Below are 25,104 nucleotides of genomic sequence, written 5' to 3'. Positions count from 1 at the left end.
CTTAAAAAACAAAGACATATATGCAGAATGGTCAAGTATGAAACTTAACTGTACAGAACCCAGACAAGAGGAAGGGTGGGTTTCACGCTTAGGGGACTGCTGGTACATTCAGAACCAGAGAGAGCCTGGGAGGGGGAGCCCTGGGAAACAGGTGAGCTGAGAGGTAGGGAAATCATGAATGTGCCAATGGATGTGAAAGATATTTAAACAGATAAAGAATGACAGCTACAAAGTGGCCCATTGACTCACAGGCATGTTTACAGGTGCCAAGCATCGTAACATCTCTTCTTCCCATTTTGGAGGCGCTGCTTGTGTTGTCATGCATGTTTTTGCTCAGCAACACCTCCCCCACCTCTGCTTACCCAGACATGACATTAAAATACGTGCATTTTCACTTCTGATTTCCTTGTCCCCCAGCCACAAGAATTTCATTTTGAGTTTATGTGGATTTTTAGTCATTCTGGTTGAGGATGATCAGAAAAAGATGAAACTAGGAGATTGGGAGGGAAAAGGAAGACAAAACAGCAGGAAAAAACGCTTTGCCAAAGCAGGCACAGGAGAGATAAAAGAAGCCTAGCACTCACAATCTTGTCTGAGGAAGGCAGCTCAGCCATACGTGAAAGGGATTGACAGTGCCAGACCATAGTTCTCTCCTGGCATGCAGTACCTTAGAACAGAAAGTTAAGCCTTGGGTCCTTGTGAACAGCAGAAGAGGGCTGACAAACACCTGGTCCCCTGTGGCAGACTGAACGCATTAAAAATGGTTACATGCAACTTTTTTCCATCTGAAGTATTCAAATTGCACGGTCTCTCTCATAGAATTAAAAATCAAAGTCATCATCAGAAAGATATTAAGTATTTGGATGGAAGATCAGACCCTGAGGAAAAGGAAGTGCTTTCTAGAGTCTTACATGCAAACTGTCTGCCACAGAGTGCAATTTATAAGTATCTCATTTCAACCACAGAAGGAAAGAACGAAGGGTAAAATGGAGATACATAAAAATAATATTTATTCTTTTAGGATCTAATATGTCATCTTTATAATTTTATTTTCATGAGTAATAAAAATTTGAAAAGCAAACTTTTATTGACAAGGTTAACCTGAAAATTGTCTCTTCATCATCTTTAGTCCCATAAGGTAAGGATCACACATTGGGATGCCTTCCTGCCACAGCCAGGAAACCTCAGTAAATGACACCTCTTAGTTGTAAGGTGATAGAGTGATGAGGATTGTGCTAAGTTTGAGAGCACATGCCTAGTTTTTTAAAATTCAATTTTCTTAAACCACTTGGTAAACCAAAGAACTAGGTCTGGGAGCCACAAGCTTTTCTCAGTCTGCCAGTTTTAACCTCTCAATGTCTTAAGTTCCTCAGCAGCAAATTGTCCTGCCACAGGGGATTTTGGGATCCTTCTAAGTTTAAAAAAAAAAAAAAGGAAAAAGAAAAAAGAAAAGCACTAAAATGGAAATATAAACAAAGCAAAACCTTCAACTTAAGAAAATATGTGTTTTCCTAGACTTGTGGCTTTCAAACTTCAACTTCTGATGTTATTTCTTTTTTTGAACACTTTGTGCTGAGGTTTTTTGTTTTTGTTTTTGTTTTTTTGTATTTGATATGTGTTGATACTTCGACAGGAAGCTTATAAGGATGATATCCACTTTTGTGTGGCTTTATCAAAATGAGTACTGGGGGAATAGGGGTATTCTACTTGTAGATTAAAAACAAGTATGTACATACATGAATATATAAAACATACACAAACCCACAAGCATATACACATGCAGTCACAGATACGCAAACGTACATATATACACATAAATATATACACGCACACATACATGTACACAACACAGAAATTCAGAAACACATTTGAGAAGTCTGCCAGGCCTTCTAAAATGTATAAAGGCCCCTGTGGGAGAATATTTTGGGCTCTCTAGCAAGGGTAGACCAGAGTTTGTTTTTAGTATGGATCAGAGTCTGCCCAGAACTTACTCCATATTGCTGGCCCTGGTAACCCTTACCAAGTTCCCTGCATCTCATTTTGACCTTGCCTGTAGCTGAAAAACAAAAGCTGCCACTCCTGTGACTCTTCTTTAAACTGAAATTCAGAGGAAACGTGGCCCCATTTCTTCCTGATCATTACATCTCACACTTTTATTCTTGTTCCCCTGTCCTGGGTAGCAAGTATTTTTTTAAGTAGAAACTTCCTTCAAATAATTAGATATGCAGATGTCTTTTCTGATCCTCAGCTGAGGTGGCCTAAACATAGATGTATTAATTTGTCTTGTGTTATTTTATTAGTTCTGCAAATTATATAAGTTGAGCAACATCTCCCAAACACTTAAATATAACAAAACTAGAGCTAAGGTTTAGACTTAGAATTTCAGTGATTTTTCTTTTTTTATTGAAGATACTGATTTTATTTTCTTCTAGTTTTATTATGTTTTAAACTTTTACTTTAGGTTCAGGGGTACGTGTACAGGTTTGTTAGACTGGAAAATTCACGTCACAGGGGTTTCTTGTATAGATTATATTGCCACCCCAGTACTAAACCTAGTACCCAGCAGTTACTTTTTCTGCTCCTCTCCCTCCTCCCAACCTTCAGCCTCAGGTAGGCCCCAGTGTCTGTTATTCCCCTTTGTAAGACAATGATTTTAATGGCTATCAAACCATAAAGCCTGTTGATATTAGAAAATTTTGTGAAGAGGTCATTGAAAATAATTATATCAGTTGGGCAACAACTTATTGACTTTGTTCTGTACCACATAGGCAGGAAGAATTCTACAAATGAAATTGTGATTAAAACTTCTAAATTAATTATTGTGGTAGCAGAATCCTAAGATGGCCTCCAAGAACTCTGCCCCCCGTGTATATACCTTATCTATCCCCTTCCTTAATTACAGAAGAAAGCTGCACATATGATAGCTGTCACTGCCATGATTATGTTATATAACAAAAGTGAAGGGGATTTGTACATGTAATTATGGTTCCAAATCAGCTGGATTGAAGTAATCAAGTGGAGAATATTTAGTAGGCCTAATCAGACATACCCTTTCAAAGTGGGTCTGGATGTGAGGGACTGTCTCTCCTGCTGGTCTTGGAGTAGCAGGTCACCAAGATAATCACACAGAAGTTAAATTTGCCAATGACTTTAGGGCCTTGGAAGAGTATCCAAAACCTTAGATGAGACTCCAGCCCCAGTCAACACCTTAATTTCAGCCTTGTGAAACCCTAAGCGGAAGACTCAGGCCATTCCCAGGTTCCTAATCCACGGAAATAGTTAGACAATCTATGTATGTTCTTTTACACTGCCAAATTTGAGACAATCTGTTATACAGCAAATGAAAATCAATACAGCTCTCCTACTGAGTTTGCAAATACAGCAAAGCATAACCATTTAGCAGTTAAATAATACCAAAGTAAATCATTCTAAAATTAACTATTTATACTTCTTGTATTAATAATTTTAATAATCAATATTAGTTAATTATTAAGTATTACATATATAATAGATAATGTCAGTTCAATTCTTGCCGTATACCTAGTAGGACATGTCAAAACATTTTTTTCAGTGTGACAGATTGATTGCTAAAGTTTTCCCATTTTTCTGCTCTCTTGGTATCCATGCCCTAGGCAATTTGACTTTGTATCTTTCATCAAGAGGTAGAATCTATTTGCTGTACTGGCAATGTGACTTGCTTTGGCCCATAGAATATGTTGGAAATGATGGTGTGCCAGTTTCAAGCCTAGGTCTTAGGGGAGCCTGCATGTCTCTGGTCTCTTGGGACTCTACCAAGACCTAAGAAAAACCTTAGGCTAGCTTGCTGTAGTATGAGACATGTGGACAAACCCTAATGGTTCCAACTATCCCAGACAGTCTGTTTTTAGCCAACTCTTCTCCTGATCACAGATATTTGAGCAATCTCAGTTGGGAGCAGCTAAGCCTCACTAGCTCAGCAGACCTATTCAGTGAACCCACAGGTAAGTAAGAAACAAAAAAATGTTGTTTATTTTAAGCTATTACGTTTTGGTGCAGTTTGTTGCTCAACAATATATTGGTTATAGCTAATGCATACAATAAATAATGTTTATAATAAAAGCAAATACCACGATTGAGAGAATTTTACTTTGAATCTTTTTCATTTTTACAAAAGATAAAATAATAATTATATATTCCTGATATATTATAATTAGTGTATAATATGTATAACTTTATCGTATTTACCTTGAAATCATAAATTCAAAATACCAATTTCAATATATGTTTTACACAGTCATTATTTTGTAGATGCTTTATGTGATTTATAGATGCAAATATAAAATCTCTGTCCTCACTAACTGCTAGCCACAGAGTCAATGACGAGGATATTAAAAGCTATAAAGGCTCACAAACAATATGATGCTTGGATGTGCGTCATTATAGCGTACTCCTGTATTTTTCAAGTTGTTCAGCCAGAGCATGGAGATGTTCAGTAAGGAAACTCATTGTTCTTTGAAGACAACTTATTTTATCCTTGGATTGCTCTGAGCATTAAAAATGTTTTTCATTATTTGAGCCAAACATTGGCGTCCTCTAATTTGTAGACACTGATCCTAGTTCTATCTACTAGAGGGTTTATGGGTCATATAGAGCAGATTTAATTCCTGTTGCACTCAGGTTGTGGTACTTTGTTATGGTACCCATTAGCAAGCTCATACACCAGCTAAACCCATAATACTGCTAATTTTGACTAGATGTTCTAATGTAGCAAATACTTTGTTACCCAGAGCCATGCCTTCTATAGGTACTCAATTACAGGTATCTACAAATGATATTTTGGATAAATATTTGCCACTGCATGTCATGAACTACTACTAGTCCCCCTTTACCAGTGGAAACAAGGTCATTATGCCTTTAATATGCTCAAAACAGAGAATTACAGCCAGAAAATTCAGAACTAATTAAGGGGAGAATTTATCCTTAAGATTCTATTTCTCTGGGACCACTCTGGTACCAAATTCTGTTCTGTTTAAATCAAGTAAGAGAAAGGAAGAGAGAGGGAGAAATGTGTGTGTGTGTATATATATGTGTATATATATGTGTGTGTATATATGTATACACACACATGCATACATACTTATGCATAAATTAATAGATTTTTTCAAATATATACATATATAATGTCATTACCAGAATTTGGTTTTGCACAATTGGGGAAGTGGGTTATGCAGCCTCTATAAAGTCTGTCATCTTACAACTGATGCTGGAGTTGAAGTCTACAGAGCTGGAAGTCAGGAAGGGAACATGCATGTAAGTTGGTGAAGTCAAGGGCAAGCTAGAACTCACAAGCACTAATTAGAACCTCATGAGGACAGACTGAAATTCACACTAGTTGGTTCTGCCTCTGACTCTACTGACAAGTATATTCTGAAGAAGCTGGGCCTTTTTGTCGTGGAGATAAAGACAAAGACACACACACACACACGCACACACATCTGGTCTAAAAGTCAAAGAAGTGAAGGAAGACCTAGGGGAAGACGTTGCAGACAGCCATGGCTTCAAGTCAGTGAGATGAGTTAGCAGATCAGGAAAAGTCTCTATGAGCTGTGACATGGCTTCTCCCCTTTTCTTCCTTACTCCAAATAACCCTACAATCTTCATTTGTCCTGAAATGTCTATTTAATTCCACACTAAATAGAAACACACACGAGAGGAAATTCTGGAATATGCAGTGCAAGTTCAGTCTAGCCAAGTTAACACATTACAAAGTCATCACAAGTATCAGGCTTTTTATGACCTAGCCTAGGGTGTCACAGTATAAACTTAGGGTGTTTGACTGACCTATTCTATTGTCAGTTCCACTTATTTGTTCTTCACAGTCCCAATGGGAATAAAAAACCTCACATTTCATGAGGATAATTGTCAAATAATTTGTGGTCATATTTTAAAAGGTACACATATGTGTGTTTGTGTGTGCATGTGTATGTGAGAGAGGGAAATCGACTGGCATAGAAAACATGGCAAAATGTTGGAAATTGGGGAATCTAGGTGCAGGGAGTAAGAAATATTATTTTTACTGCTCTTGCAGCTTTTTTATCATTTTAAATTCTTGAAAAGAACAACATGAGAGAATGGAGGTAACAACCTAAGGAGTAGTAGATGATTACTCACATGTATAAAGTACATTATTTTTCATTATCATGTGGTTTTAACAAATTATTTGAAGAGTTAATGAGAACAAAATGAAGCATGTCTCTACTCTTTTTGTGTCAGATAGCTTCTCCACCCAAATGTCACTGGCTTGACGGTGCAAAAGAGAGTTGTGTGGAATGTGCGTTTAATTTGAACCAGTAGATTAGCTTAGACGTTTAAATTATCTAATTACTATAATAATTTACTATTTTTCTTCTAAACAGAAAAATATCAGCTTTATATAGCCACATTTTCTAACCTTGAGGATACATTAGAGGAATTTCTGCTAACCGGATGTTTTCTTCTTTGCATGTAAAGAGGGTCGGTTAAAATTTTGTAATCCAGCATTTCATGTTTCCCAAATAGACTTGTTTCAGTGATTTGATGAAAATTTGCTAATTTGCCAAGATAAATCTTTTTCTGAGTGCCAAAAGTTTTAATCTTTTTCTGATTGATTCTTGTTGTCGCTCCTTCAGTTTCAGCACGAATGTCAGGGCCCCCTGAACTGCTTGCAGTCCTGCTCCTCTTTCTCAGATCAGAATTACAGCTTTAGTCTAGGATTGAATGTGGTCATTTCAATCATTTTCCATTCCCCGAAGAGACTATAATTCTCTTATAAAATGCTTATTAGGGAAGACATTGGGAATTCAGGACAATTTTATTTTCTGCTTATCTTCCAAGGGCCATGAGATCAGGATCCAGATGTTCTGACTCAGCCAAAGGCAGGACTGTTCCCTGGCAAAGGAAAATTGAGATTATGCATGCAGGAGACAAAGAGGACTGGGAACGCATATGCCTAAGTGATAGATATACCAGCACAGCCACTTCTAATATATTTACTGAGACAGAGAACATAAAGATCTGTTAGAAGACTGACGTGTCCTTTGACTGTAATCGTTGTAAATGCAGCTGAAAAATAAAAGATTACATAACAAATTGAAATAAGTATAGCAGGGTTATTGAGAAAATAGGTTACCTTATTTCATGCAGTTGGGAAGGTTCAAGTTAGAGTAGTAGCAGGGAAAGATTTTAAAAGCCTCATTCCACTTGCTATTAAACATGAATCATTCTTGCTCTCCCTTCTTTGCTCGTTTTTGTACTTGGGGAGTACAAAAATACCCTCTTTCTGCTTCTATGATTTTTTTTTTCTGTCTTCCAACCAAATGAAATGCTATCTGAAAACGGTCATTTTAAACCTGTTTTTACTTATTTTTCTTTGTTTCTCCACAGTTGCGTTTGCTTGCATTGAGAACATATTTCAAGAAGAAAAATAAAAATCAGTTTGTGTTTTAATTTTTGAACAACAAATACAACTACTATTAAAGCATTTGGTACCTTTTCTAGTTAAGTTCCTTCATCTCTCCTTCTTTGCTCATTCCAGCTCTCTGTATACACGGTTCATCACATCATTCAGGCTTATACCCAAATGCCATTTCACAAAGCACAACCTGCGCTACGTGTTACCTGAAGCATGCTTTGATTTCAAGTAAACTGTTTTAGAAGGAAATGCTTCACTGAAATTTCAAAATCTAATGCTAAATATGATGTCGTTTTAATGGCTTATAAGAAAAATACTTTTTGCACATGCATATGCAAAAGTCCATAAAGCAATATCTAGGAGAAGTTTCCATCTTTAAATGAGACAGAGTGCAAAACAAAACAAGCAACTTTTGTCAGTAACCCTCAGCTTACTTGGAGACTCGCCAATTACTGTAAGAATGCTGAGTTTTATATTCCTAATTAGTGTGGGCTGTGTTGTGCCTTGCTGTCAATTTCTACACAAGGAATGGCTCACTGATTCTGACCATTCCTTCAGCTGAGGGATTACTACTCATGAAGTTGACAAAGCTGTGAAAGATGGTGTTAGGCAAGTAAAGCTCAGTGGGCTTTTATGTTGAAAATTTTCTTGGAAGAATGCTAACCTCCATCAAAAAGTCCACGTCAGGCAGGATAGCTCCAATGATTTTATATACACACACACACACACACACACACACACATTTATGTACACATATGCACACAAATATATGTTTATATATGTGCATTTTATGTACATATATTTGCTATATAATACAGGTGATATATATAACATTTATTATATATTATATAAAATATTTATATATAAATAGCATATATTATATATAATAGTATACATCTCACCTATATTATATAGCAAATATATGTGTGATATATATCTGATATATATGTACATGATATATACATATATGATATATATGTATATCTTGTATATATATACATTTAATATGTAATACAGGTAATATATATTTTATATATAATACCAGTGAAATAGTCAGTATATTGTATATTCTATATGTAATACCAGTGATATTATTAACCAGTCCTGGAGGCAGTTAAATAGAGTAGGCTTGCAAAAAATGTGCATGTCAGATTGAAATTAAACTTAAACCTCTTTCCCTTAACAAGTCATCCTATTTCAAACTGTAAAAAGACTGTAATGATCATCTAGTCTACTTGTCATCAGCTAGGGAACGAATCTCTTTTATGATGTTTTTAGTAGGTGCCCAACCCATTTCTACTTGTTGCAGTCTTTGCACTATACACTTAGGAGTCAGATACATTTGGCTTTACATATTCTCTGCAATTCTTAGCTCTGAGATCTGGGGAAACCTTCTGAGTCTGTTTTCCTCATTTAAATGAGGGTAAGATTAGGCATTTCATGTGGTTCTAGGGATTCTGCAAGGTAATACAGTTAACATTCCCATTATAGAGACCAGAAGAATATTTGTCTAATAAATACAAGTTTCTTTATCCATTCCTTCCAGTTCTGGGAAGGCCATTAACTTCACAGTCAGTTTGTTCCATTGTTGAACTGGAAGAGTTGTTCGAAAGTTCTTTCTTATTCTGTAATCTGCCTTTCTGTTATTCTCATCTGTATTTTTCAGTTGTGGCTTTGAGCTTCCCAAAAGTAGTTTCTGTCTATTCCCATAAGTTTGTAGGCATTATTTGAAGATGGTAGAATCACCCTATTGTTATCCAGAGTATATATTCTTGGTTACTTTTACTAATTTTCAATTGATATGGTTTCTGTACAGTTTAAGTGTACAGTCTGTTAAAGCAAACTAAATATCACCTGAGAAGGACTCTGTACTTCTATATTTGAGTCATTGTGGATGAACCATAACCTAGCTTAAGAGTCAGAGAAGATTAAAAATCTACCTTAGGAATATGTGCCTGTAACAGTAGCTAAGTCCTGGCCAATCCCAGCCACCATACTTCAACCGTTTACACACTGCTGAGTGTTCATTCTGTGTTCAAATAAGGCAAACGCCAAGGTGCAACCAATCCAGCCATTGTGTATCTCACTTCCAATTTCTGTACATCATTTTTCTTTTTTCGTTTATAAATCTTCTTCCACCACATGACTGTGGCTGTGCTGGAGTCTATGTGACTCTGCTGTGATTTGGGGGCTGTTTGATTTGTGAATCACTCATTGCTCAATTAAACTCCTTTAAATTTAATTTGTCTGAAGTTTTTCTTTTATCAAGTCCTATCCTACTAGACAAAATTAAGTGGCTGAATGACCCAATCTCTTCTTCCTCAAACTATCCATATTCATCACTCAGAATTTCTGAACACTATATTTAAATTCATTATGATTTGACTATTTTTAAATTGCATTCAATTTTTAATCACATAGAACATAGGGATTTTCTGGGAGAACCCACTGAAATTGCATTGTACGACTCTTCCTTGTCATTGTCACACAAACCCAAGCATGAGTCCTAAATATAGCTCTGTATTAGTCAGGGTTCTCTAGAGGGACAGGACTAATAACATAGATGTACATATGAAAGAGAGTTTATTAAGGAGTATTGACTTACACGATCACAAGGTGAAGTCCCATAGTAGGCCGTCTGCAAGCTGAGGAGAAGGAAGCCAGTCTGTGTCCCAAAACCTCAAAAATAGGGAAGCTGACAGTGCAGCCTTCAGTCTGTGGTCAAAGGGCCAAGTGCCACCGGCAAACCTTGGTGTCCAGCGTTTGAGGACAGGAAGCATCCAGCACAGGAGAAAGATGAAGGTTGGAAGACTTAGCCAGTCTGGTCCTTCCACGTTCCTCTGCCTGCTTTATCCTAGCCACACTGGCAGCTGACAAGACGGTGCCCACCCAGATTGAGGGTGTGTCTGCCTCTCCCAGTCCACTGACTCAAATGTTAATCTCCTTTAGCAACACCCTCACAGACACACCCGGAACAATACTTTTCATCCTTCAATCCAATCAAATCGACATTCCATAATAACCATCACAAGTCCACTCCTTGTCGACTTGAACCCATATACACCTCCTGAAATCACACATAATCTTCAAATAAAGACAATAATAAAGTCATAATTATGCCTAACATTATACAGCTATCCTTTATACAACTGAAACACATCCATCTCCAACCCAGATGCTATTACATAAAGTTAACAACACTTAAATTCTCATATGAAGTCAATAAATCTTATGTCACATGACAAAGAAAAAAGAAAGGAAATAAAATGAAGATATGTTAGTACAAGTGCACACATGCACAAACATGCTCTTAACAAAATAAGAAGGAAATACTCATTATAATTATAGTCCTCTTTTCTGCAATTGGTCATGTGGCCGTAGCTGGTATTGATGACTACTTTCTTCTACTACTCATTCTATATTCCTTTTGCCTTCAGCAAGCACCTCAGTAGTCATGGTTCTTTACCTGGTGAAGTGACCTCAAACCTTCATTTCTAAAGAGTCTGGAGCTATTTGTAGTCCTGCCCAGATTGGGCTCTTGTGGTTTCCCATTGACCTTAATCACAGGGCATGGTAATACTAAGAGATGCCCTAAGGGATCTCGTGTGTTCCACCCATACTCTTCCTTACCTCTGTTGTGGAGTAGTAGACTTGCGCAGCAGCCTGGACCTGTTGCAGAGCCTTCTCCTGTTCTGGATTCCACTCAAAGCTGGCAGCCTTTTGGGTCACTTGATAAATGGGCCAGAGTAACATACCCAAATGATGAATGTGTTGCCTCCAAAATCCAAGTAGGCCCACTAGGCATTGTGCCTCTTGGTTGTAGGAGGGGCCAAAGGTAGCAACTTACCCTTTACCTTAGAAGGCATATCTCAACAGGCCCCAACCACTGGACCCCTAGAAATTTTACTGAGGAAGAAGGTCCCTGAATTTTAGTCAGATTTATTTCCCATCTCCTGGCATTTAAATGTCTCAGCCATAAGTACAGTGTGTTTGCTACTTATCACTCACTGGATCCAATCAGCATAATGTCATCAATGCAATGGACCAGTGTGATATCCTGTGGAAGGGAAAAACAATCAAGATCTCTGCAAACAAGATTATGGCACAAAGCTGGAGAGTTGATATACCCCTGAAGTAGGACAGTAATGGTTTATTGCTGGCTTTGCCAGCTGAAGGCAAATTGCTTCCGGTGGGCCTTCTGGACAGGAATGGAGAAAAAGGCATTTGCCAAATCAATGGCTGCATACCAGGTACCAGGAGATGTGGTAATTTGCTCAAGCAACGAAACCACATCTGGTACAGCAGCTGCAATTGGAGTTACACTTGGGTAAGCTTATGATAATCCACCGTCGTTCTCCAAGATCCATTTGTCTTCTGCACAGGCCAAACAGGAGATTTGAACAGGGAGTGGAATCACCTCTCCGTGTCTTTCAAGTCCCTGAGGGTGGCACTAATCTTTGGCTTCCCTCCAGGGATGTGATACTGTTTTTGATTTACTGTTTTTCCAGGGAGAGGCTGCTGTTGGTTTCCCATGTAATTAAAATGCCCTCTGGGTCAATAGGATGAAATATTTAAACCAATTAATGAAATAAATAATTATACACATCTATCACTGTATACAGTAAAATAAACATTATTTACATTGCTCTTTAGTGAGTGAACAACGACCTCTTCTTAGAGTTGATATGAAAGTTGCAAGGTTGACAGTTAACTGATTAAAGAAAAAAATCATAGAGATGAAGATGAGGGATAATTATATAGTTTTATGTGTATTTACTTGAAATGTTGTTAAATATTAACTACTCTTCTACTCTTCCATTAAGTCTACCTAGGTCTGCAGAAGGTATCAGTTATGATGCATTTTTAGTTATGATAATAAGTATAATATTAAAAGTAGAGTTTACATTTAAACTCAATACATATGCTAACTTATTATAAACAAATGGTAATTGAAAATTAAAACATTGAATCTCTAATACAATATATTTACATAATTAAGTGTGAATAATAATTATGGAGTGGAGAGTAGTATGTATCTTTTAAAACAGGATTTTAATAATGATAGCATTGCTGGAAGTCCAATTTCTTCTTAAAAATAGGCTTGTTCTAAGCAAGATTTGTCATTCTTTATAAATAGTATACAGGAGCTCAAGTGTAATACTTCTTAAACTTTAAACTTTGAAATGAAGGTTATTTATATGTTTGATTTTAAAAAAAATTTTGACTGCTTTAAACTTATTCAAATTAAAATATCCTACATGATTTATACTCCAGGAAACTGAAAGCTAGACAAACAATCAAAAATATATTTGTCTACCTGATCTAAAAATAGCTAACACCTTTTAAAATATAACAGAAGCTATTGTCAACAATACCTAATTGCCTCATTCGTTTCCTTATTGACTTGATTCCTTAATGCTTTGTTACTCACTAGAAAGTTTAGTGCCATTCTATTCTCTGTTCCAATTTCTTCTGAAAGAGGAAGCATGTTGGACAAATGTATGCCTTTTTTTTTTTTTTTGAGATAGAGTCTCGCTCTGTCAACCAAGCTACAGTGTAGTGACACAATCTCGGCTCACTGCAACCCCCGCCTCCCAGGTTCAAGCAATTCTCTCTCAGCCTCATGAGTAACTGGGATTACAGGCATGCACCACCACATCCAGCTAATTTTTGTGTTTTTAGTTGATACAAGGTTTCACCATGTTGGTCAGGCTGGTCTTGAACTCCTGACCTCGTGATCCACCCACCTTGGCCTCCTAAAATACTGGGACTACAAGCGTGAGCCACTGTGCCCGGCTGCCCATTCTGTTTAATTGGCCTTCGTATGGGTAAAGTGTTCGTCCTCCTAGATTGGATGCTGTTAATTCCACAGAGTCCAGTTGAAATAATATGATCCTAACACTGACATTAAAATTTTGCATGCCATTAGTCACAGTGATTGTTCTGGAGGACATGGTATCCAGTACAATTCAATGAGACTCAATCGTGACTCTTCAGAGAACAATTGGGAAAACAGAGTTGTCTTTTCTGCTAAGTCATGCTGTAAATATAAAGTATATTTCTGGTCATTTTGCAAGGACCTTATCACCAGAACTTGGAAGTCTGTAGGAAAAGAAAGAAAACAGAAAAGGTATCCAATGTAGAGTCAAGACATAGATAAAATAGAAGCTTGCAAGTTTTGGTTAACTCTGTCTTGGTACCAGCTATCTGGATAAATTCTACATTTTGCTTTTTGTTTTTGTTTTTCTTAAGGTGGTTTGAGTTGAATTTTCTGTTACATGTGACAATAAAAGGCTCAATGTACACGTAACTCAACTTAGAAAACTTGGAATGACTTGTTCCAGTGATACTTGCTGGAAAATATGGCAGTATTGTTCTAAGTCCAATTTATGCCAAGGTCTGGGACTCCTAAATATGACAACAGTTCACAGTCATGCAGAGTGACAGTTGTCTCTGTTATGCATTTAGGACTGGTCCCTACACAGCCTTTTCTTTTAAGTGTCAACTTATTGTATTGCTACCTATTTCTCTCTTTAGTTCTCTTCACATTTGTTTTGTATATTTAAGTGCTCCATTAATGGGTGCACCTATATTTACAATTGTTACATGCTCTTGAGATGATCTGACCCCTTTATCATTATATAATGACTTTCTTTGTCTTTTGTGACAGTTTCTACTTAAAGTCTATTTTGTTTCAAATAAGTATAGCAATTAGTGCTCCCTTTATGTTAGCATGTGAATGGAATATCTTTTTCCATTCCTTCACTTTCAGCTTATGTGTACCCTTAAAGATACAGTGAGTCTCTTGTATGGAACATATAGTTAGATACTGTCTTTTCATTCATTTTAGTCACTCTATATCTTCCGGTTAGAAAGTATAATTCATTTACATTTAAATCAGATATTTATTTATTTGACTTACTATTGTCACTTTGTTAATTGTTTTCTGATTGTTTTGTAGTTTCTTTTCTTCTTTCCTCCTCTCTTGGTCTCCTTATAATTTGACTTTTTTTTTTCTTTTTTTGCAGTGGTATGCTTTGATTCTTCTCTCTTTATCTTTTGTGTACCTACAACACATATTTTTTTCTTTGTGGTTACCTTGTTGCTTATGTAAAACCTTTTTTAGTTCTAACAGTTTGTTTTAAGCCAATAATAACTTTGGCTACATATAAAAACTATATTTACCTTCTCTCACCACATTTTATGTTATTAATGTCACAATTTACATCGTTTGTATACTACGTATCCATTAACAAATTAGCGTAAAGTTATTTTAATACTTTTGTCTTTTAAACTTTCTACTACAGTTAGAAGTGATTTTTACATCATCCTTGACTCATTAGAATATTTTGAAGTGGACTATATTCTTATCTTTACAGTGAGCTTTATATTTTTACATGTTCTCAAGTTGTTGGCTAACATCCTTTCATTCTAATTTAAATAACTCCTTTTGTCATTTATTGTCAGGCAGGTCTGGTCGTAATGAAATTCCTCAGATTTTGTTTTTCTCGAAGATCTTTTATCTCTCCATTTCCAAAGGTCAGATTTGCAGAGTATGGTAGACTTATTGGCAGATTTTCTTTTTCTTTCAGTACTTTGAAAAGATAATCTCACTTTCTCCTGGTTTCCAAAGTTTCTGCTGGAAAATTTGCTTACCGTCTTCATGAGGGTTCCTTTACATGTGAAGAGTCACTTTTTCTTTCTCTGAGTATAGCAGGATGAGCCGCAGACCAAACCTCTCAGACACCGAGTTGTAGAAGGAAGTGCTTTATTCAGCTGAGAGCATCAGCAAGCTACTGCCTTAAAGTCCAGGCTCCCCAAGTGCACAATTTCTGTCCCTTTTAAGGGCTCACAACACTAAAGATTTCACAGAAAGGGTCATGATTGATTTGAGCGAGCAGGAGGTACGTGACAGGGGCTGCATGCACCGGTAGTCAGAGTGAAACAGAACAGAGCAGGGAGTTTCACAATGTTCTTTTATACAATACCAGGAATCTATGGATAACATCAGTTTCTAAGTCATGAGTTAATTTGTTAATTTTTAACTACTAGGTTTAGGCCAGGCTGGCCCAGGCCCGGTTTTGGTTCTGGCTTGGGCTGCCTGTCTTTGGTTTCACTTCCTTTTTTCTTAAAACAGGTACTGAGTATAAAACAATATGAGAGGGTCTCTCTCTTCCCTCATGAGGAGTCAAAACTACAGTATGCTTTTATGACACTGTATTTTTTACTTTTGAGAATTTGATTATAGTATATCTGGTGAAGATTTCTTTATATTCTATCTAACTGAGGTTCTTCGGGCTTCATATATCTGGGTGTTCATTTTCCTCTCCAGATTTGTGAAATTTTCTGTCATTATTTCTTTAAATAAATTTTCAGTCATTTTCTTTTCCTCTGTTGCTTCTAGAATTTTCATAATACATATATTGTTTGCTTGATGTTCAGCTGTAACTTCTGTTGTCTTTCTTCACTATTTTTCATTCTTTTGTCTTTCTGTTCTGCTATCTGACAAATCTCAAATGACCTGTTGAGCTCCCTGATTTTTTCTTCTGTTTGATCAAGTATAGATGGTTCTCAAATTACAGTGGTTTGACTTACAATTTTTTGACTTTACAATGGTGTAACACCATCACAATTTTGTTATACTTTAAATTTTGAACTTTGATCTTTTCCCAGGCTAGCAGTAAGTGGTACATGAGATGTTCGACACTTTATTATAAAATAGGCTTTGTGTTAGATGAGTTTGCCCAGCATGGGCTAATTTAAGTGTTCTGAACATAGTTAAGGTGGGCTAGACTAAACTGTGATGTTTGGTAGGCTAGGTGCATTAAATGCATCTTTTACTTACAATATTTTCAACTTACAATGAGTATATTGAATGTAACATTGTAAGTTGAACATTTGGATGCTCTTGAAGCTTTCCAAGAAGTTTTTCTATTCAGTTATTATGTTCTTCAGTCCCAGAATTCCTGTTTTGTTCTTTTTTTATAGTTTCTATTTTTTTTAATTAAACTTCTAAATTTGTTCATGTATTGTTTTTATGATTTTATTTGGTTTGTTCTCCTCTGTAGTTCACTGAGCTTCCTTAAGAGGATTATTTTGAATTATTTGTCAGGCAGTTCATACATCTCTATTTTTTAGGGCCAGTTACTGGTTCTTTTATTTTTTCCTTTTCTGGTGATGTCAGATTTCCCTGATTATTTGACTTTTTTTTTTTTTTTTGTCTTGCATTATGGTCTATGTATTTGAAGAGGTAAGCTGGAGTGCAGTGGCGTGATGTCCGCTCACTGCAGGCTCCGCCTCCCGGGTTCATGCCATTCTCCCACCTCAGCCTCCCCAGCAGCTGGGACTACAGGCATCCGCCACCATGCCTGGCTGACTTTTTTGTGTTTTTAGTAGAGACAGGGTTTCACCATGTTAGCCAGGATGGTCTCGATCTCCTGACCTTGTGATCCACACACCTCAGCCTCCCAAAGTGCTGGGATTACAGGCTTGAGCCACGGTGCCCGGCCACATCTCTTCTAATCTTTACAGACAGGCTTCAGCAAAGACAGTCCTTCACCAATCAGCCCATGTAGAGATTCTGAGCAGGATGTTTCTGGGATATCTGTGTACACTTGCTGCTGGAGTCCTTGAAACAGCTGACCTGGTACCTCAGTAAGTAGATGAGCAGCCCTGGCTTTTGGGTCCACCTGGTCCAGTCTGATGTCTGGGTCTGCAGGAGTAGGCAGACATGGAATTTAGGTTTGTGTAGATGGGCCTGCTGCCTCATTGCACAGGGGTGAGCCTGAAGCTTGGGTCTACAGGTATAAGCCTGGATCCTGGGTACATGGTGTCTAGTGTGTTGCTGGGGTCCACTGGGGTGGACCTAGTAACTGTGTTCATGGTGACAGGACTGAAGTCTAGGTCCATTGGGATGGGCCCAGAGGCTCAGTCTATGAAGGCAGGTATGGGGCCAACATCCACAGGGGCTGACCTGAATCCTGAGGCTGCAGGAGCTAGCCTAGCACTGGGGTGAGTCTGAAAGCTGGCCCTGAAGGGGCATGGTGGTGAAGACCACAGTAAAGTCACATGTTAACTTCACTCTTCTTCCTCTATGTGGAAGATATCACTGTTGGCACTGTGCTATGCTAAACAAGTTCGGGGGAGAGGTGATGTGAGTAATGTGAAACTGTGTCCTTACTCCCATCTTCAATCCATCTTTCTTTATTTCTGTACTTTACCCAGGCGTTGTAATCTGTCATATGGATTCCTTAGCTCTTGGCAAAGTATTTTCATGCATGGATGGTTGTTTGAATTGATGTTTCTGTGAGGAGTGCTGGAAACTTCCTTTGCATCATCTTGCTGATGTTACTCCTTCAACATTATTTTTAACCACAGAAAGAACAGAAGCCAAAATATTAATATTTCATTTACTATAGTGCATACATAGAGGATTATTGTGTTATATTTGTTCTTATCAGAATTTGTTCACTTTTTAATGTGCTAAAGGATTATCAATGGGAGAACAATTACTTTTACTAGGTTAGAGATTTATTTGTCATCAAATTAGTTGTCAAGATTTACAGTAATTTAAAATATGTAGTAATTTTAAGGGGATAAATATGACCATATGCAGTAGTTTGGGGTTGGTTAGTAGGATGATGAATAATTTGATGTAACTGGAAATAGATGGTTAAACATGAACTATGATAATGAAAACATAATTTGCATGAGAGGTGCAAAAGCCTGATGGCTACTACAAAAATCTAGCATAATGTTCTTATGTATTGCCTGTGGGGCCCAGAGGCCCCTGGGCAACAGCTGTTGACTGTTTCATGATAAGAATATATGCTATAAAGTGTAAAATAAAGTGCTTGGCAACGAGATGGCTTATATTTGTATTTAACTGTTGTCCTAAGATACTGTGAATGGTTGCTTTCCTAAACCTGGGATATTGTGATTATATTTCAAAATGTATGGAGCTGATGTTAAGTATTCTGAAATTTTTGCACTTAACAGTAAAATTAACAGCTACTAAAATACTTTTCAACTGGAATTTGATAAAGACATTTATTTGCCCTTTTCTGTTTTCTCAACCTATATTAATGTTAAATGATAGAGCTCCTAGTTCTCTAGAATTGCTCAATAGATCATGGTTATATTTGTAATTTTCTTTGCTTTGGGTGGGATTTTAGATTAGACTTTACTTGAAGTAGCAGTATGTCTTCTTTTAAGAATGCATTAAACTTCATTCAATTTCTATGTAAATATTTATAATTCAATGATTATTTGTTATTATGGTTAATGTTGAAGGATAGTAATGGTATTGGCATATTTCCCATTGAAACTAATACTATATATTTAAAGTACTCTTCAAAGTAAAAGACCTTCTTTTAATAACTGAGTGCATCTATTCATTTATTTTATAATATAGATTTCAAAAAGGGCCAGAAGTCCCAGCTTTATTTTACCAAGGATATCCAAATGGATTTACCAATGGATATCCTAATTGGTTAAGTGGCTTGTCCAAGTTCAGCAAACATGCTGAAGTTCACTGCTTTTTAAGCTTCCCTAAAATGACCCAGCCCTCATAAATGCTTATAAAGCTTTAATCCAAAACATCTTTGGCATGTCTTCTAAGAACAAGCTTTGAAAAAAATGTAAGTTTGCTGGAATAATGATGTACTCAGCTTTTTCTTTTCCCAGAAGTTTTAGTATATGAAGGAAATGAGTTCTAATATCAGAATTATATTTTTATTTGAAAAGCTTTAGTTTGATTATGGGTATTTTATATAGTAAGCTGTAATAATTGTCATGACTCACATGTATAAATATCTAACATTCAAAATTGTTAAAGGCAATAGTGAATGGGTCTTTTAAGAAGTACAATAACATATGTATTATATGAAAGGCAAAACATATGGATGAAATGAACAACGAAATCAAAGTTAAGTATCAAAAGAGAAAAGGAGTTAGAGAAATATTTTAATATAAGTACTTTTTCAGTTTAATATTTCAAATGTAATTTTAAAATAAACTTAAACTATGAAAATGTATATTTCAGAAAGTATATGGTAATTTTCAAATCTTTTAAAAAGAAGCAGTTGACAAACTGCAGGCCAGGTAAAACCTGGGTGTAAAAGGAAAGTTAGTTTGCTGCCTATAAGGAGATTAATAACTTTGTGGGGTAAAAGAGACACTGGGCAGCAGTGTATTAGAGCTCATATTACAGAGGAACTGGAGATTTTGTAAGGCGTCCCATTTTTCTCTGTTACGGATAAGAATATTTTGATAATAGTGAAATTCAGATCACATAACAACATGTATTTCTGGTGTTGAAATAAGACAATTAACTGGCTTTGAAAAATACTTGGATAGTTTTCAAACTACCCATGCATAATAATAGGAAAACTGCATAGACAAAGAAGCAGATGGGGAGAAAAAATACATACGGTGTAAGCTTAGCACCAGAGATTGCAGGTCTTGAGGATCTGTGTAGGGAGCCGCACAGTAAAATAAATACACTCTGAACAAATAAAGCATAGTGCATTCACTTAAATACTTTAAAATATTTAAAATAAGTAAAAGAAGCATAGTGTATTTGTTGATTACTGAGAAAAAGTAACAGGAAAGGCGACCCTGAATAATATAGATATTAATTTATGAAGTGTGAGGCTATCTCTAATATGTTAATAACATGAAAACATAATAATCCATCATTGACATGCTGAATGAACTTTCCAAGGGGTTCATTCCTTTACCTTTCTATAGAGAGGTGGCTGTCAGGTTCCACTTTCTGAAGTTTTCAAATGTTCTTTCTCTTTCTCTTTCCTTCTTTCGACACAAAAGGAAGTATTGGAAGAAATGTCCCCAAAAGTGTTTTGAATTCGCAGCAACTTTATCAAATACAAATAATAATAATAATAATAACTTGAAATATTGTTATGAGGTCAATTTTCCATTTATCAAAACTTCCTTTCTTGACAAACACAATTCAATCATCATTTTAAGTTTTAAGGAAAGTACTCTATTTAATGGCTCATTCATACTTTCATTGCTTGAAGTTGTCCATGTTTTATTGATTGCATATTCTTTCTCTTCAGCAAAATGGCAGTACACTGATGAAGAACATGGGATCCCTTGGGTTAACACCACGCTAAATGTAACATAACACTCTTAGATGCTCGCTGTGTAGGCCAGAGCCTTCTAGTCTGTAATGTGACTGGGACATACACAGCATGAGATAAAGTTTAAACACTTTAGTGTTCAACTGTAGATCTCAGAGCAACTTAAAGCACTGAGGTTGCCTAGGGACAAACATTTTCATGAATTATTTATTTATTTATTATTTTTTAGATGGACAGGAAGTAGAATTTATTGATGAGTATTAAGAGGGGGCAGCACAGTGGAAGCCCTCAAGAGTGTGGAGTCTGCCAGTTGTCCAGAGGGCCAGAAGTGGGGATGTACTTGATCCCACAGCCATCTGGGATGAGCCACTTCTCAGTCACCATGTCTTCAAATTCATCCACACTGAACTTAATGAAGCCCCACTTCTTTGAGATGTGGATCATCTGGGGACCAGGGAACTTGAACTTGGCCCTGCCTAGGGCTTCAATCACCTGCTCCTTGTTCTGCATCTTGGTGCAGATGGACATGATAACTTGGCCGATGTGAACCCTGGCCACAGTGCCCTGGGGCTTTCCAAACGTACCTCCCATGCCTGTTTGAGCCTGTGAGCCCCAGCACAGGACAACATCTTGTTGATGCGGATGACGTGGAAGGAGTGGAGCCACACCCGGATATGGAAGCGTCTTTGCCACAGCTTTTTACCATGTACTCACTGGCACAAATTCGGGCAGCCTCCGGGGCTTCAGAGGGCAGGGACTCAACTTCATCTGACACCACGTGGCCATAAAGCGGAAACTCATCCACTTTTGCCTTCTTCTGCCCCAGGTCAAAGATGCGAATCTTGGCATCAGGGACGCCTTGGAAGAAGCGAGACTTTGGGTAGGGCTTGTTCTTAAAATACTGGTAACTGCAGGCAGGGCGGCGTTCCATGGCGACACCAGGATCTTCAGTGGCGTCCTCAAGGGAGAGAGAACATGAATTCTTATTAATATAATAATTTATGTACTTTGCATCAATTTATTTTTATTTATGTTTAATTGACAAATAGAATTGTATGTGTATATATATACATTTATCTATCTATCTATCTATCTATCTATCTATCTATCTATTATCTATCTATATTTTTTGTTGTTATTGTTGAGACGGAGTCTCGCTCTGTCACCCAGGCTGGAGTGCAGTGGCGCGATCTCGGCTCACTGCAAGCTCCGCCTCCCGGGTTCCCGCCATTCTCCTGCCTCAGCCTCCCGAGTAGCTGGGACTACAGGCGCCGCCACCACCACGCCTGGCTGGTTTTTATTTTTTTTTGTATTTTTAGAAGAGACGAGTTTCACCCTGTTAGCCAGAATGGTCTCCATCTACTGACCTCATGATCCTCTGGCCTCGACCTCCCAAAGTGCTGGGGTTACAGGCAAGAGCCACTGTGCCAGGCTGAATTGTGTATATTTATGCTGTACAACATGTACAATATATATCCAACATATATATTAGATAGATATCTAAACACTATGGAGTGGCAGAATCAGGCTAATTATATTCCATTTCCATTTCCTCACACACCATTTTTTGTGGTGACAGCATTTAAAATCTACTCTTTCAGCAGGTAGTACATTGCTGTTAAGTATGATCAGCGTGTCCCGAACTTATTGCTCCTAACTGAAATTTTATTTTTATTTATTTATTTATTTATTTTTTTGAGACGGGGTCTCGCTCTGTCGCCCGGGCTGGAGTGCAGTGGCCGGATCTCAGCTCACTGCAAGCTCCGCCCCCCGGGTTCACGCCATTCTCCTGCCTCAGCCTCCCGAGTAGCTGGGACTACAGGCGCCCGCCACCTCGCCCGGCTAGTTTTTTGTATTTTTTAGTAGAGACGGGGTTTCACCGTGTTAGCCAGGATGGTCTCGATCTCCTGACCTCGTGATCCGCCCGTCTCGGCCTCCCAAAGTGCTGGGATTACAGGCTTGAGCCACCGCGCCCGGCCTACTGAAATTTTAAAATTAATTTCTTTCTTATCTTCTTGTCTTTATTTGGAAGCCAACTATTGTTTTTCTTGGTTTTTAAATGATGTGTGGCATGGTAATCCAAGGTCCGTTTTGCAAGTTCTTGAGAACAGATTACCCAAGGAAACAACAACCGTATTCCCTAGAGTCTTATTATGTAACCAGTGAAATGGTACTCATGGGAGGAGAGGAAAGAGGTAAAAACTTGGTTTTGGACCTCTGCTCATGCAATTTTGCTCTGTGGTGGGGACCCTCTCCTGTTTGGCTTTCCAGTGTTACTGTGTCTATTCTTTTATACGCTGAGGAAGTTGTAGGAAAGTAAGGAAAATAAAACACTTTTTTTTTTTTTTTTAAAGACAGTATCTTGCTCTATCCCCGAGGCTGGAGTGCAGTGGCACAATTTCAGCTCACCACAGCCTCCATCTCCTGGATTCAATGGATTCTTCTGTCTCAGCCTCCCAAGCAACTGGGACTACAGGTGCCCACCACCACAGCCAGCTAATTTTTGTATTTTTTCGGTAGAGATGGGGTTTCACCATGTTGGCCAGGCTGGTCTTGAACTCCTTGACCTCAATTGATTCATCCACCTCAGCCTCCCAAAGTACTGGGATTGCAGGTGTGAGCCACTGTGACTGGCCCGTTCATTTTTTACATCAGCACATCTGTTACTCCCCACTAAGGATGAGGAACTTTGCACTGGAGCAAGATGATGAGGAGAAAAATGAATCTGCTTTGCCACCTAGTTTGGGGGGGATTGATGGAGCACACGCTTTTGAGGGACACATGATCTCTTTCTCAGCAGTAACTTGCTAATGCTGTGCCAGCTTTCAGCTTGTCTGGAAATGGCAAGAGTGTTCTCTGAGTGTCTTATGGACACAGTGAATCAGCTTTACCTCAAAATAAAAGTTAAAAGAAATACATTCTGGCTTACCCCATGATACAATACTAAGTGCATTCATACTGCACACACACGGAGTCCTTCTGTCTAAAAAACAGCATTGTGTTTACATCCTGCCACCTATCTCAGAGGGACTGACTAAGACTTGGAAAACTCTGATGATGTCCTTTAATTTTTTTCCTTTATATGGGAATGTAGTGTTTAATCTTTGTACCTTTTTATATTAGTTTCCATCTGAATTTGTTTTTTAATGTATTTCTCTTAGGTCGGGTGCATTGTGGTACATTATCATGCCTTATTACTTAGAGTTCACATCTCCCTCCCAATAACTTAAACCATTCAAATATTTGTTGATAATTTTCGTATTCCCATTTCATGTTTGCACAGCCAAGTAACACATGTAAAACTCCTTTAATCTCTCCATACAAAATAAATCCTCCATTGCCTTAATTATTCCTAGTAGTGCTTTCTGAACTTTTACCAGCCTTGTTTGGCAGAATTTTGGTGAGAAAGTTGAATCCAGGCTGTCAGTAGCAAAGTGTTTGCCATGCTATTATCCTTGGCAATTGCAGGCCTCCTCCAGGCTACAAAACAGCTCAGTGCCTACCTCCTTTTTCCTGCTTTCTACTGGCCTACAAATTCCAGCTGTGGTCAGCTGGTGAGCTCTGAGCTACAGGGACAGCGTGGCGCATGTTTTGGGCTTGACTCAGGGATCATGTAATGTTGGGACAGTGAACTTTCCGTTGGGAGCCAATAACACCCATGGTTGTTTTCACCTCCTGACCAGAATATCTCAACTCAATTCAATCATCTGAACATCAGTGAGGGTGACTGGAAAAAATTTTTTATCACAGCACTAAAATAAAAGCAATTCCAAGATGTTTTCTTTTCCACTGCACATTTTCAGAGCTTTGATTTTCCTGGTAAAATGCTCTTTGCATGTGCCATGTTCCCAGATTAGGAGAAGATGATACCCAAGGGAGAAGAGGTAAAAATGCACATAGATAATTTTACACCATGACACTGTGGTTAAGGCTTTCAAGGATGCTTGTAACGAAGCTATGTGCCTTGGTTTTAAAAGTCACTATCAAGTTATTTATTTGCATGTATTTTGTTTCCTCTTAAAATGTCTTTAAATAGATAAAAGAGAAGAAATTGTACAAATTTCTTCTTTCACTGAGTACCTACTCTTGCTTTGTGTTTATGCATGAGGAGAGATGGGGAACATACAGAATATCAAGTGGTATATTTAAGATGTTTGTTCATTTTAAGATTTAGGCTTGCAATTTAGCTGTGCCGAATTTGTCTGCTTTGGGAGCTCAAAGGTCAAGTTGCTACCACAATTAAGCATCAATATTCCTTAATTTGAAGTGTTAAAAAATATGTGTGTGTGAGCATGTGCATATCTGTGTTCAACTATCTGCCTTTGTTAGTTTTCTAGTCCTGCTGTATGTAACACATCACTATAGACTTACCACCTTAAATACATAGGTCCAAAGTCTGACACTGGTCTCATTACTGGCAACAGGTTCTTTGATGTGAGGCAAAAAGAGTTTTCCCAGACAAGTCTTCATTGGAGCTTGTGCATGGGCATAAGGGAGACAGCAAGAGAGAAAGAGAGAGAATTCCTTAACTAATTCCACTAGAAGAGCTGTAGGGCTTTTTTATTAGGC

At 37.6% G+C, this 25,104-nt stretch overlaps 2 long non-coding RNA genes and 1 pseudogene across 4 annotated transcripts in view; 1 reads left to right on the top strand and 2 right to left on the bottom strand.

Moving 5' to 3' along the window:
* LOC144340130 (uncharacterized) overlaps positions 1–10,278 on the bottom strand; it is a 49,440-nt gene extending 39,162 nt beyond the window's left edge. The window contains exon 1 of the long non-coding RNA XR_013415849.1: positions 10,035–10,278. This is a non-coding gene — a long non-coding RNA (uncharacterized LOC144340130). The remainder of the gene's footprint in view (positions 1–10,034) is intronic.
* LOC144340131 (uncharacterized) overlaps positions 1–25,104 on the top strand; it is a 322,018-nt gene that overhangs the window by 90,383 nt on the left and 206,531 nt on the right. The gene's annotated exons all lie outside the window — the stretch shown is intronic.
* Positions 20,811–21,495, bottom strand: LOC714462 (large ribosomal subunit protein uL16-like; annotated as a pseudogene).

This window comes from Macaca mulatta, chromosome 3 (assembly GCF_049350105.2).
Source record: "Macaca mulatta isolate MMU2019108-1 chromosome 3, T2T-MMU8v2.0, whole genome shotgun sequence".
NCBI lineage: Eukaryota > Metazoa > Chordata > Mammalia > Primates > Cercopithecidae > Macaca > Macaca mulatta.
This window is presented reverse-complemented; position numbering and strand designations above follow the sequence as displayed.